This window comes from Pongo pygmaeus, chromosome 2 (assembly GCF_028885625.2).
Source record: "Pongo pygmaeus isolate AG05252 chromosome 2, NHGRI_mPonPyg2-v2.0_pri, whole genome shotgun sequence".
Classification (NCBI taxonomy): domain Eukaryota; kingdom Metazoa; phylum Chordata; class Mammalia; order Primates; family Hominidae; genus Pongo; species Pongo pygmaeus.
Genome location: NC_085930.1, coordinates 199,910,453 through 199,926,031, shown reverse-complemented (window position 1 = coordinate 199,926,031; position 15,579 = coordinate 199,910,453). Strand labels below are relative to the sequence as shown.

Here is a 15,579-nt window from a genome sequence, read left to right as displayed (position 1 = left end):
TTACTACAGCTTAACATTTTGGGGGGAGTATTGTAGCAAAGCTATATCAAACGCAGGAAAAGTCCAACTGATCCAGTAAGTTTACAAATAGAAATTTATACTAACAGGGATGCTTTCAAAATCTTAAATTACGTAAGTGTTATTTATATTAGCACAAAATTTTTTTAAACCTAAATACTTGATAATAGGACACTGTTGGAAAATTTAACAAACATCTTCATAAGAAATTATTAAACCATTAAAATTCATTTTTCAAGAAATATTTAATAAGGTAGATAACATATGCTTTTCTTTTTTTTTTAATTTTTTTTAATTTTATTTTAACATATGCTTTTCTAACATGGAATTTTATGTCACTGCAGCTGAAGCAAAACATCCCGCTCACTGGGTAAAAGACACACATGGATCTGCTTTATGTGTTTTTACTTCAGTGCCATTAAAAAAATACTGTAATTGTAATTTCAGAACTTCAAAATTTCACTAGGTACCAGTGTTCTCTCCTTTTTTCATATGGGAAAAGAAAATTCCTTTGAAAACCATTTGAAGCTTGGACAAAAATTCCACAGCTATATTCCTCAGGATCACTTTGCAGAGTCTCAAGACTCAGATACAGGGAAGCTTCAACTTAACCTTTCAGAGACGACATTCTATTAATATCTTGCATGATCTTGTCAACCAAGAGAATGTTGGTGGCAATCACAGTGCAGGAGTGAAGAAGCTGTTTCTTTACACAATAGTTATCCCATACTCCTATTTCTGCTGCTACCATTGGCTCACCTATGTTGAGGTCCACATCCACAAGCTGACTGATTCTGAATATTCTGCTTGAATTTCAACTAACATTCTTGAAGGTCAAAATCAGAATTCTGAGCAAGAACCTGGAGAATAATTGAGAAATGCATCAGTAAATGCTTGAACTCCAAGCTGTTCACTGCCCTTTACACTGGTCTTCTGCCATTGGCCACTTCCACGGCACCAGCACCTGGAACTACACAGCCATCATTAATAGCTCTTCTGACAGCCCTCAAGCCATCTCTGATGGCTTCTTTGATTTGAGAGTGTGTGCTTATTTGGTCCTTTGATCAATAATGTGAAAGAGTGAGGATTGTTACATTTCTCAATAAAGGTGAACTTCTCTTCTCTCAATGTATACTCATGCACAAGAACTGCAAGTCTCAAGCAGCCAGGCTTTAGGTCAACAAAATAAATCAGAGCTACCCTGCCATAAGCAAGAGTCAGCCTCTCCATATTTCTACTTTTCACTCTGTGTAGAGCTACTATGCCTTCTTTTGCAAAAGCATCTAAGGAAAAGAGACCAATTCCCTTTTGATAATCACAACAAATCCTTTATCTGAATCACCACAGATTTTCCTTTTCAGTTCTACTATTTTTTAACTATATGTTCAATGAACTTTCTGATTTTATGATTTTTTCTCTCTCCTCCTCACTCTTGTAAATAAAAAGACCAGAATTCACTTCTTTCTTATTCTAATGACAAACTACACTTGAGTATGTGTCTTCCACCCTTTTCTTCATATCAGGATGCCGTGCTCCATGGTCCAAAACGGCCTCTAATTAAGTTTGTATCAGTTTCAGGTTTATGTTTCATCTCCATGATCTCAAATATGAGGAGATCAATAGGTTTATCTTGTTTTTTAATGGCCAAAATGGAGTCCACTACAGCCTGTGTTAAGATGTCTGCTAGTTCAGCATGAACTTTAGTATGAAGAGATGTTCTGGCCACATCTCTTAAGTGTTTCTATGTGCATCTCTCTCCTTACTTTGACTTGTTCCAAGAACTGAAGGGCCCTTACCTTTGCAACCTCAAATCCTTCAGTGATTATTCTGGGATGAAGGCCTTCAGAAATGTAGAGGTTGGCCTGTTTCAGTAGCCCTCTAATTATTCGGACATTGTAAGTCATACCATCACTGGTTATATCATCCTGAGCTGTTGCTACTTTTGCTACTAAGAATGCATTTAATAGTATTTGCATTTCGTTAATTTGCATTTTGTGAAGTGGCACATGGCTGTCTTTAGTAAGCTTGATGTGTCCAGCACCAGAAACAGGCGTCCTCATGGTGCCCTTGGGTCCCAGGTTGGTCCTCAGTATGTCCTGTAGCCCCTGCACCACACTGATGTTAAGCACCAAAACCACCTGCCCTTGGGCCACCTCAGCCTTGGGGTTCTGGGTCTTCCTGGCAGCCATGGCTGCTCAAGAGGAGGAAGAGCAAAAGACCTGTGCTGAGATCCCAGAGCCAGCATAGGCTGTAGAAGACCCAGATAGTGGCTCCCACTATCCGTGTCTTCTGCAGATTTTTAGTGTACTTAAAACAACCTCATGTTGGGAGAAGACGCCATCTAGAACTTTCATAAAGAGCAGAAGTCAATTCCTAGTTTCAAAGCTTCCAAGGATAAGCTGACTCTCTTGTTAGGGGCCAATGCAGATGGTAACTTTAAGTTGAAGCCAAATCTCATTTGCCATTCTGAAAATCCTAGGGTCCATAAGAATTATGCTAAATCTACTCCGAAGATGTGACTCTATTGCTGCAAGTTCATGATAGAACTTGAATGGGTGAAGAATTTCTTCTTATGAATGAGCCAAAAAGAGTGTTTTGTTTTTTAAAGATGGAATCTACTCCTGGTGGACATGCTGTAAATAGACAGCAAAAGATTTAGAATATTACATAAACTTGGTTGATAAAGCAGTGGCAAGGTTTGGAGGACTAACTTCAATTTTGAGAGAAGTTTTACAGCATCACACACTACAGAGAAATCTTTTGTGACAAGAATGTTCTTGAGTCAATCAATGGAACAAACTTCATTATTGTTTTATTTTAAGAAATCCTCACGGCCTCCCCAACCTTCAGCAACGAGCACTCTGATCAGTCAGCAACCATTCACATCGACGTAAGATCCTACACCAACAAAAAGATTAGGACCTGCTGAAGATCCAGGTGATGGTTAGCATTTTTCAGCAAGAGTATTTTTATATAAGGTGTATGTACATTGTTTTGTTGACATAACGCTATTGCACACTTAATAGACTATAGTATATCATAAACATAATGTTTATATGCATGAGAAAACCCAAATTTTTGTGTGGCTCACTTTATTGCGGTGGTCTGGAACTGAATTGCTAATATCCCTAAGGTATACCTGTATTGGAAAATCATTTGAAAGCCAAGTTTTAGCATAGAGCACCATTGGAATAGTAAGCCAGAAAAGTCTATAGGAATTGTCTCCATCCAATCTTTGTACCTCAGAGATAGAGGAAATGAAGTCCATGGAAGCAATTTAATTTGGTTGTGGTGACTCCTTAACTTTGCAGCAAAGCCCAAGCCCCCAGTGCTGTTTCAGCACACTTCACTCTCTCACACAAAGTGGGTTCTTAAAACCTTACTTTGCAAATTAAAAGCACATTCTCATCTGATAACATGCTTCTGACATTGTGATTGGAAAAGTACAAACACACACAATGAAAAGAATGACTTTTCAGATTCTCTAGATTCTTTTCTGATAGTTTAGCTATTACATGTAGATAATCTGAAACATTAAAAGAAACAAAGAATATAATTCACCCAGGGAGTAGATTATGCCAGACTCTTAAAAAAAGAATTTAAGATAAGTTCTGAAGAATAATTATGAAGTGTCAATCAATTGGCAGTAGTAGGAAGAGCATCCCAGGCAGAGAGAATAGTGTAAGCAAAATCCTTAAAATAGGAAATCTCCCAGCACTTTTTCAAGTGAAATAAAACGATTATGATTGGAACATAGTGAGTGAAGCAAAAGCTGATGTTGAAAAAGTGGATAAACATCAGCCTATTCAGGACTTATGGACCATTCTGAGGAATTATATTTTACCTTTTACTGTTATAGAAAAACTTTAAAACATTTTAAGCCAGGAAAGGGGATGATATAAATTTTAGAAAAGACTCTTCTCAGTTCCCTATGCATTATTTGTAAGAAGAGATGAAGAATGGAGGTGAGATCGTCAGGTAGGAGGTTTATTGTGATAAGCCAAAAGAATACTAGTGATTATTTGAAGACTAGAAAGGTAGCGGTGGAGTTGGAGAGGAATGCACAGACTTGAAGTTAATTTTTGAAGTAGAACTAACAGATTTCGAACAAGCTTCTCTGGTTAAAGAGACTAAAATCTTTATTCAAAAATTATATAATCAAGTAATATTGCTTACTTGATTATATAATTTGATATACCTCTTTTATTGATTCCTTCTTCATTTATATAGACCAAAAACTGTCAGATCCTCACAAACTGTCAGAGAAGCTATTATATAGGCTTTATTTTGTCCCCAGGGCACACATCTTTAGTCAGTGTCTATAAAATCCACCTTCCCCACATTCAGATTCTTATTTATCCACTCAACAGTTGTGAGAACATGGACAAGTCATAAAACCCTTTAAACTCATTTCCATGAGGAAAAGAAAACACTTCCCACTAGTCTCCCCCATCTTAATTTGTTATTTGCTGTGAGGCTTAGTAAGACAATAGGGACATCCTAGTTTCCAAAAAAATTAAAAGCCCTTTTATCACACTTCTCCCTTAAACACACACACACACACACAAACATACACACACACACACATTTAAAACCACTAAAGAGATGTTTTAAGACACAAATATACAAGGACAATATTGGAAGAGACTTTTCTTTCAACCTTACCAGTCTAAGGAGAAAGACTAACATCATATCAAGAATTCAAGCAAGTCTCCTTACAGGTAACAAGCCAAGGCAAGCACTCAGAGAATTTAATCCACTTTTGGATCTGATTCATTAGAGGAAATGAGCTGGGAGAGGTGGCTCACACTTGTAATCCCAGCAGTTTGGGAGGCCAAGGCATGTGGATCATGAGGTCAAGAGATCGAGACAATCTTGACCAACATGGTGAAACCCCGTCTCTGCTAAAAATACAAACATTAGCTGGCCATGGTGGTTCATGCCTGTAGTCCCAGCTACTCGGGAGGCTGAGGCAAAAGAATCACTTGAACCAGGAGGTGGAGGTTGCAGTGAGCCAAGATCACACCACTGCACTCCAGCTTGGTGACAGAGTGAGACTCCATCTCAAAAAAAAAAAAAAAAAAGAGGAAATGACAACTGCCAAGGATGGACAAATATCTGAATGTCACCTCTAATGTAAAAGATATAGACAGAAATAAACAGAATAAAAAACAACTTGGAAGGAACAGAGCTTGTGTGAAAGGAAAACAGAAAGAACTTAGTAAAACTATAATTTTAATCTTCAGAGAAATAAGAAAAACATTTCAGCCAGCCATGAAACGAGAAGTGCTATAACAAAAACAAAGTACAAAAACATGTAATAGTAGAGGTGAGGAACTCAACAGAAAATTTGGAAAAAAAAAAACAGGTTTAGGAAATGATGAAAAGAGAACAGCAAGTTGAGAAAATAGAACATGGGAAAAAATATTAAAAACTACAGAATGAGTTCAGGAGGTCCCACATGTAAGTGAGAGGACCTCTGGAAATAGAACAAAAAAAGAAAGAAAAGGAAATTACTTATAAAATATAAATAAATATAGTATATAGTATATAAATACTAACTGATATAACTGGAATAAAACACATCCAAATTGAGCAAATACAAGAACATAGGATGCAAAGAGAAAAATCTTACAGCATTCCAGGGAAGAGAAAATAAAATTAGATATCATATGTAAGATTGGGATTCAAAGTGTCTCTGCAGTTTTCAAAAAAACAATGCTTGAGCAATACCTTCGAAATTTTAAGCTAAATAATGAAAAACCTAAAATTTTAATCTAGACTAATTAAAAATTAAATCTGATAATATAATGAAAACATTTTAGTTTAGTTCACAACGTAAAGTTCATGAACCATTGCTCAAAAAAAGCTTCTGATTTTGCCTTTCACTTCAATACAGGATCTAGCGGATCTAACACAGGAGACAAGTAACGGGAATCCTCAGGGTCATGCTGAAGGGCAATTCCAGATGACAATTGAACAGATGTAAAGAGCAACCAGTTAGATTAAGCAGTGTGACCCAAGAAACAGATATGCTAATGGCTATTACTACTAAGAATCCTTCAGCTCTGGGATACCTGGCTAAGGTTACTATCAACCTGGACCATATGCTGATGAAGTCCCCACTCTTGCTTCTAGGCACTGTTGTCAGCTGAGGACATTCACTCTACCATACTGAAATTTTCTGAGAGCTGGAAGTTGGTCATGGTGAGCCTAGAAGAAAAAACAAATCAAACCATCCCATTCTCGAACCATATTCATGCCAGATATCCAGTATTCAGCTCATTTTATAGACCTGTCAGATGCCAGACTGTGGAGCTTTCTATATCTCCCTCGGCTCATTCACTACCTTTCCCATTTAATTCTCTAAAAGAAATTCTTATAACTTCAAAAGGAAGCTGAAAAATATGCTATGATCTAAAGACTCTACCTAAACTATTTTCTACTAGGATCCTTGTTCTGATGACAATGTGGCTTTTCTTACAGAGTCTTTGGTGTTTCCCACTCAATTTTTCTATGTATAGATTTCCATATTTATTTATATATAAATAATTGAAAAATAATTTTAAAATCAGTAAGAAAAAGAGACGCAAGATGTGTGATGCTTAGCATAGTGCCTGATACATAGTGAAGTTTCAATATATCACAAGTACAATTGTTCAAATTTTATGTAGTCCTTAAATTTCTTGGATTTCCATGAAAGCTCCTGTTTGCCCACTCACACCAGTGCCTAAAGGCTGAATGACTAGTGACGTTTTCTTGGCGTTTCCAACTCCCCTCTAGACCTTCACTTTTTCAGTTCTTATAATATTGGATGAGGTCTAGTTTTTATATTAAATCCCTTATTCACATAATACCCACAGTGGCTCTGTTTCCCTGACCAATAAAGTTGTGATAATGTGCTCTAAGGTCTCTTCCAAATCTGACATTCTATGATTCTCTTAATTCCATCCCATATGATATTATATGATTTACATATATCTCAGAAAATAGCAAGGAGCAGATTCAGGCCCATTCATTCATTTTCAGCAGACAACAAGGAAGTTCAGCCCACTCTAAGTTTTCATGTACTTCCCAGAACACCAAGAACTGAGTTCTCAAATTTCGAATATATAACCAATAAAAGAGTTTACAATGACTGCATACGAATTAAATAGACACACAGGCTTACCTGCATAACCGTATATATTTACAGCACATGTGCTTAAAATAAGTTAAATAAGAAATAACAACCCCTTCTATTCATGCTGCTTAAGTATACAAAGATAAAATGAAAACTAAAGATTTGTACAATGACTAAGACCGAGCTGTCTCCACCTATCAACTCCTTCCCATTAATCCTCAATTGTTGCAAAAATATTTAGCTTGTACCCGAAGGAGAACAATATCTCAGAAACTATTCCAAGACAATAAATCAAGAAAGCTGGTTTGTTCACATTTTTTCTTTTTTTTTTTTTTTTGCCATTCTTGAGGTAAACCTCCCACAGAGAAAGTTATGCCATGCAAGGGATTCAGCATAATGAATGAAAATATATTTGTCACCCATGGATTCTTTTCTGTGGCACAGTTCCAATCCACAATCCTGGACAGAAAAAAAGTGTGTGCTTGTGTGTGTGTTTGTGTGTATGTGTGTTGTATGATTTCTGAACTTTATAACTGCAGCTGTTCAAACATTTATCATTTTGTGCTACAAAATAAAGAATTCACAGGAGCACAGAGAAGGAGCATATTCTTCCATCAGTTTAGCATTTATTCTGGGATTTAAACAAAATAAATTAAGAATGCATGTGGTTTTCATGTAAACTAGTCTGGCTCCTCCAAATAAATTCCAAAATTATTCTTTGTTTGCAACCTTCTTCTGCTGAAAGCCTTACCAATCCACCTTTACATGCCACTTTAGTTATGAAAGTTATTTTACAGTTTAAAAAATGCTTTCATATACATAAAATAGGGCAGCAGAATATAGGAGGAAGAGACATTGCCTTTGGAGTCCGAAGATCCTTACCATCTGTGCAACAAAGTGGGTGGGACAGTGGAGGTGGGAGCCTCCACTATTTTGAACCTCAAGTTTCTTGGAAAATTTCTGTCAGACTTAGATGAGATCATTCATGTGAAGGTGATTTGTGACAGGTCTAGAATGAGACAAAGAAAGAGTATTAAATCAAGAAGCATGCAGTCAATTTCCATTTTATAGATGAGGATCAGCCATTAAATGGTCCACTAAAAATTAAACAGAGGCATGTCAAAACTAGAAATACAAAGTCTTGACTACAAGTGCAATATTCTCTCCACTCCATCTCACTGCACCTTGTTATTTTCCTCTCCTTTTCTTGAAATCTTTTTTCTCCCTGGTATAGACTACATCATCTAAAGTTGAAATGATAAAAAAGAGCATGTGATTGGAATTTAAACTTTCTGAGTTTAAATCTGAGCTCTCTCTCTCTCTGACTTGTTTTTGTGATTTTTGAGTATATTAACTTCTCTTTGCCTCAATTTTACCACCAGTAAAATTAAGATAAAATTGGCATCAACATCACAGTGCTGTTTTGAAGATTATATGAGCCAACAAATGTAAAGTACTTAGAATAATGCCTGGTAGGTAGAAAATATTCAACAAATGTTAACTGTTTTTATGTAAACGATCCTATAGTGTCACCATGTTAACGTGATCTATTGTGCTGGATTTGCCATAATAGTCAAAGCAACATCACTCATACCTGGTACCCTTAAAGCACTGGTGATGAGGCAGAAATAATATGAGTAGGATTATGTTGTATTTATTGTCAGAACCTGAGCGGAATATCTTAAAAGAAGTTCCAGCTTCAAAATGTACAGCACCATTTAATGCTATTGCTGGAAAGTCCAGAATATATGGAACAACCATATTTGAAAAAAGGCATGCTGTTTTAGTCCATTTTCTGTTGCTAAACTGAATACCTGAGACTGGGTAATTTGTAAAGGAAAGGAATTTATTTCATACAGTTCTGAGGCTGGGAAGTCCAAAGGCAAGGAAGTGCATCTGGTGAAGGGCTTCTTGCTGGTGGGGACTCTGCAGCGTTCCAAAACAATGCAGGGCATCACATGGTGAGGAGCCAAGTTTGCGAAATGGGCTTTTATAACAGACACACTCTTGTAATAACCCATCAATTCATTAATCCATGAATGGATTGATCTATTCATGAAGGCAGAGAGCACACGACTTAATAACCTCTTAAAGGCCCCACCTCTTAATACTGGTACATTGGGGAATAAGTTTCAACATGAGTTTCACAGATGACAAACTCAAACCATAGCAATGTACATTACTTCTTTTTGATTAAAACTGTAGAATCTTTGAAAGGGCTAGGAATGACTAGAAAATATACAAGATGAACTATTTTCTATGCTTAGACAGAATTATTTGGAAGCTAATTAGTAGAAGACTCCTCTGATATATCTATAGTAAGTGGGGTACACCAGAAAACCAAATCCTAAAATGTCAGGATGTAAAGGGAATTTGGGGTCACCCCTTTCCCCATCCCACTCAATAAATAACTTTCCTCTCTGGCATTTCCTATAAGCAATCTGCTCGCCATTATTTAATGTCTTGAGAGACAGAAAAATTCTCAACTACCAAGGAAGCCACCTTACCACCTCGTAATTTAGATTTTAGAATGTTTTTCTTTACTTTGAACACAATTTTGTTTCATAGTAACTTCCATACAGGAACCAATTCCTAGTCCAAAAAGAATGATAATATTCTATAAACAATAAGAACTATGAATAAGTACTATAAAACTTAAGTTGCAGCTAGGCATAGTGGCTCATGGTAGGAATCCCAGGACTTCGGGAGGCTGAGGCAGGAAGATCACTTAAGAATCTTCCAAGACGTTGAGATCAGCCTAGGCAACATAGTGAGACCACACCTCTGCAAAAAATGAAAAGCAAAAAAATTGCCAGGTATGGTGGCACATGCCTGTAGGCCAACCTACTTGAGAGACTGAAGCGGGAGGATTGCTTGAGCCCAGGAGGTTGAGGTTGCAATGACCTGTGATCACACTACTGTACTCTAGCCTGGGTGACAGAGTAAGACCCTGTCTTAAAAAAAGAAAAACAAGTTGTTATTGGTAAGCATTCTAAAATAAGCTATATTTAGGTATCATGAGATGGCTCTGACCGTAATACTCCTGAAATGAGACATCTCAAGCTTCTTGTCATTTTCTATCGGTTTTCACACTAAGTATGATTCATTCCCACCTTCATTTTCTGGCCAAGTACCATAGGTGAGGCGTCTATAGGACCAACTCACACTTCATCTCTGAGCCCACAGTACGTTTTGAGTAGACATTTATTCCCTAGTGATCATTCATCTATGGATGAAATATTTGCTTCTATTTTACCCCACTCTTACCTACCTTTTCATTACTATTCACAATATTTCTGGACAAATTTAGCTAAGTGTTGCTTTCAAAAACAAAGTTTTTATGGCATAAAAGGGTCTTGCAGCACAGAGAAAGATGTAAGGTGACACTTCAGTGAGAAAGATTTAATAACAAAGTAAGCCTCATTCAGTCCTGGCCCCATGAACATGTTCTCGTGCTTCTTAGCTCAGTAACTTCCACCTTATCTTTAGGTATATTTTGTCTCTCTTTTTCTCAAGTTGAATGCATAGTTGATTTACTTTCAATCATTTTTATTTTTTAATTAATGTATTTACGGCAACATAATTTATTCTAAATATTGCATTGGCCTAATCTTACATATTTTCATATATGCTGCTATTGTATGTTCAGCAAATAATCAACATGTCTCAGAGATATAGCCAGCATAGCTGGCACGCCATGTAATTGCGTATAATTGTAGTTTTCAATCCCTCTTTATCCAAATTTTTGCTTTTTAATTGTCTTCTTTTTATATTTTCCAAGTGGATTGTCTTCATCTATCTATCCTTTTGCTATTAATTTCTTACTATCATCACATTATAGTCAACAAATCTGATCTCTATTATTTTTCACTTTTTAAAATATACTGAAATTCTGTATTTCTGTGGGTTGCAAAAATAACCACTTTTTTTTTGACTGGCTCTGCCTTCTAGTTTAGAAATTTAGTATTCAGCTGTGTTCATTCTGCTATTTTAGCCCATGTGTTTTTTGTTTCTGCATTTGTATTTTTATTTTTGAAGTCTTATTTTTCTTTTCAAAACAGTCTGATCATTTTTATGAATGTGGTATCCTCGAAAAAATTTAAATGACAATAATTATATCTACTGTTCTTCTGGTTCCTAACTTAAGACTTAGAGTTTAATTATTTGCTTTTTTCACTGTACAGCTTTCCTAGTTATTCATATTTGAAATCCTAATTGGCAAATATTGGCCAATGAAGAATTTTTCACTCCAATTTACATTTGTATTGCTGTAAAGATAAATCTGTACATGTAAATCATAACTCTTTGTGGCTATAAAGAAAAGGCTGGTCAGAGTGAAGGTCTATTGGGAAGCTTATACCTATGGGTGTTGCCATGTCTGCATTTAAAATCTGAAACTACTGCAGCTATCTTGCAACAATGGGGACAAAGCCAAGACACCAAAGATGTCAGAGTGAAAAGGTTAAAAGGCTCTAGTTTTTAATGTTATTGCTGTCACTGAATAAACGACCCTCGAGATTCCTATCTATGGATTTGTTATTAGTTATTGTAGTTTTAACACTTTTATATAGACTGTAAATCACCTTTTCCATAATTACAGCCAAATCATCCAAATTTATATACCACCTTCACTTTCCAAAAATTAATCAAAACTGTCTTTTAAAATAACGTATCACACCATACCACTCTCCTGCTTACATTTCTCCAGTTGCTTCTCATCTTATTTACAATAAAATATAAACTCTTTGTCTGGCTTTTAAAAACTCACATAATCTAGGTCCTTCTTCCCCCTATGACCTACTCTTTACCATCACCCCACTAGCATTCTTTTAGATCCCCAAACATTTTAAGCCCTTGCACTGCTTTTCTGTCTCTCAGGAAAGTTTTCTTTCTGATATCTAAACAGCTAGTTCCTTCTTATTTACCTGTAGATTAAGAGATCAGTTTCTCAAAGAGCTCCTCCATAACTACCCAGATTAGAGCAGCCACCAAGTCATTTTTCTATCACATGAACTTATCTATTATTTACATTGCATTTATCATAATCTGACATATTTCTTTTTAACAAATGGGCATTTATATTATATGCCTGGAATGGCATAATACATCCTCAGTAAATAGTTGTTGAAAAAATAAATGAATGTGCTATTTATTGTTCAGAAACTTTTCACTGCTCTGATAAAATGGTGGTATTTTTGTCCAAGTACTCACACTGCTGTGGATGTATTTTTGTATCTATTACATCATTTCAGTAGAATTTAGGAAAAAGAGGTAGAAAAATACATATACTTAGCAATAATTTAATAGGAACAGAGACAACCTTCTAAAATGTAATCATCTTTTCCTTTGAGCTTTTTAGCGACGTGAATAATACTGTTCATCTAATAAAATAATACTTTTTTTTTACAGTTAAATTTTTATAGTCTCAATTCCTAAACGGAAGCAGGGAGCCAGAAAGGAAGATCACACATGAAGCACACATACAGAAAGTTCCCATTTAGTCCTTCTTGCTTTAGAATTATTCCTTTGCTTTAAATAGATATAAAAAAAGACACTTTCAAAAGCCCAGGTACTGACTAGAAGAAAACATGTTATGAGAATGCAATCTGGTTCTCAAGTTTTCTTACTTGAGACATGAGTGTAGGTCAGTAGTTCCCAGATTTTGCATAGATAGTTATGCTTTTTAAATTTAAGAACTCATTTTTATTTTGCCCAATTAAGACATTTATAAATAATCTTAATTATTGTTTTAAAATAAGGAACATTATGACATCAAAGATTGAGGAGAATATAATCTCAAAATAAAGAATACCTCTTTGAGTGAAATACTTCTAGCTTTATGAAAAATTTACTTCATTGTTCCTTCATTGAATATACTTCATTCATAAGTAAAAAAAAAATTACTTATTTTTCTTATTTTGCCATGGGCCAGTGGAAAACTTACCACTAGTTCTAGGTGTAGTAAGAAATTCCTATGACTTAAGGCTCAATTTCACACTTCCTGACCTCGAAAAAAATCCCTTAACCTTCTAGAGACCCAGTTTTTTTTTTTATCTCTTTCTACTTACATTAGTACAAAAGGGTGAAGACTGAGTGAAATAGTAATACTTGAAAACACTTTGTAAGCTGTAAATATCTCTATCTATGCAAGCAATAAATATTTTCCTTAAGTCATTCAGATTTTTCCTATTTGATGACATTCATCCCTCTTTCAACAACTAGATTCCTTTTCAATCTCAACTAAATTTCACCTTTCGCATTTCAATCACAGTGTTCCCCATCTGTGTCCTTAGTATCTCCCCCCTAACATGTGTGTTTCTCCCAATAAAACCTGTCTGGCTTGTCCTGCTTATATGTGCATAGTGAAAAAGGTTTATAATCTACGTAGTACCTCTGCCACGTTGTTAGGGGAGTTGACAGTAGAGGCAAGGAGACTATTGTCATAATCTGAGAGAAAGGATGACATTTAAAGCCCAATTAAGTGGTGAGCATTGTCGATTCTGGATTTAATTATAGATCGGATTATGAATTTGATGTAGGTATGAGAGAGAAGAGTCAAGGATGATTCTAGCTGTAACCCAAAAAAGTATCTGTGACCAGTCTAAGTCAATTTAAAGGTTTAGTTTGTGAAGGTTAAAGACCATATCCCATGACATAGCCTCAGGAGGTCCTGAGAACATGTGCCTCAGGGTTGAGTGGTATACCCTTGGTTTTATACCTTTTAGGTGGACAGAAGTTATAGGCAAAGACATAAAAGGGTACACTTAAGGCAAACATTGGTTTGGCCCAGAAAGGCATGACTTCTCAAAGTGGGGGCTTCCAGGTCATGAGTGGATTTGGTTGAAAGAGTTAGGCACTGCCTAAAGAATTTGAAGTCAGCATTAAAAAATTCTTAAGGGAAGCCATGGTTCTTGTCATATAGATGAAGTTCTGGTAGCAGGCTTCAAAGATAATAGATAGTAAATATCTCTGATCAGACCTTAAATGGTATCAGACTTTCCTCTCCAGAAAAGATCTAGTAAGGGAAAAAGATTTTCTACAGAATGCAAATTTTCCCCACAAGAGATAGCTTTGCAGGGCCATTTCAAAATATGTCAAACAAATATATTTTGGGGTAAAACGCTATGATTTCCTTCAGAGCCTGCTATCTGTCCTGTGACACTATACCAGAGTCATGTTGGTATTTGGTATCTTATTGCTATAAAGAGCCAGTTTTGTCAGTCTTAAGAGCTCTGTTTTATTATTAATGCTGGTCGGTTGTGCCCAAATTCCAATGGGAGAAAGGTTTAATGAAGCACGTCTGATCCCCTCCCACACCTTCCATTCATGCCCTGAATTAGTTGCTCAGGTTTCTTTGGGATCCCTTTGGTGAAGAGAGGAGTCCATTTAGTCTGTTAGGGGCTCAGAATTTTATTTTTGGTTTACATAGCCCTTTTCACACAGAAAACTACAAGCTGCTATAAACTGAGAAGGGAAAACTAAGCTGTAGAAGAAAGATCAAGTTTGGTTTTGAACATATTAAGTTTGAGACATCTATCAGACACTCAAGTAGAGCTGTAGGCATTCAGAAATTGGAATTTGGAGTATATGGGAGAGATGCAGATTGGAGATATAAAATTTGGGAGTCATTGGCCTATAGGTGGTTTTAAAAGTCATGAGGCTGGAGGATATCACCATGAAAGTGAGGAAGACCCAGAAGAAAATAGATGCAATGTCTGATCTCTGGGCATGCTCCTGTTCCAAAGCCAGAGAGGGAAGTAAAGGAAACTGACAAGAAGTAGTCATTGATGTCAGAGGCAATCCAGGAGGGTATAGTGCTAAAAGCAAATTGAAAACTTCTCCAGAAACATGAGGTTAGAACATCTCGATGGCCTTTGTAATTCAGGCAAGCTGAGTCTCAGTACCCATTCAGTCATACCAAGTGTAAAACCAGTCACTTAACACTGGCTTGCCAAGAATTGAGGTTAAACGGCAAAGCCGTCTACATGAGCAAACCACACATATGCACACTAAAACAAATTAGAATTTAAAAATACCACCCTTTCCCATAGACTTCAAATTTGAAGAATATTGACTTGAATATTCCAAGGAATAAGAAGAGAAGGTAGAATGGAAATGTAACATGGTGCTGGCCTTTCACATGGGCACCGTTTCAAGGTGATCAGAGGAAGCATCACTGGCCCCCTGAGTAGAGGTGGTGAATAAGCTAAATGACTGTCCAGTTGGGTGGCATATCAGTCTAGTGAATCAAGCCTCAAGTACCTTATTGATGTGTCATACTATAAATCAGCTTAATAAGAAATTTGCAGGTATGTTCAAATGTTAAAGTAATATTTTGCTTTCCTAGAGGACCTTTTCCCATTTTGAAGAGACCTGCTTATGCCATCTTTTCATGGAGATCAGCCATCTTCATTAACAGGTTCAAATTTTCAGAAACT

The 15,579-nt window shown here is 36.2% G+C and overlaps 1 pseudogene; it reads right to left on the bottom strand.

The window, feature by feature from the left end:
- Positions 1–625: 625 nt before the first annotated feature.
- On the bottom strand, positions 626–2,207 carry LOC129033766 (T-complex protein 1 subunit zeta-like; annotated as a pseudogene).
- Between the last annotated feature and the right edge of the window lie 13,372 nt (positions 2,208–15,579).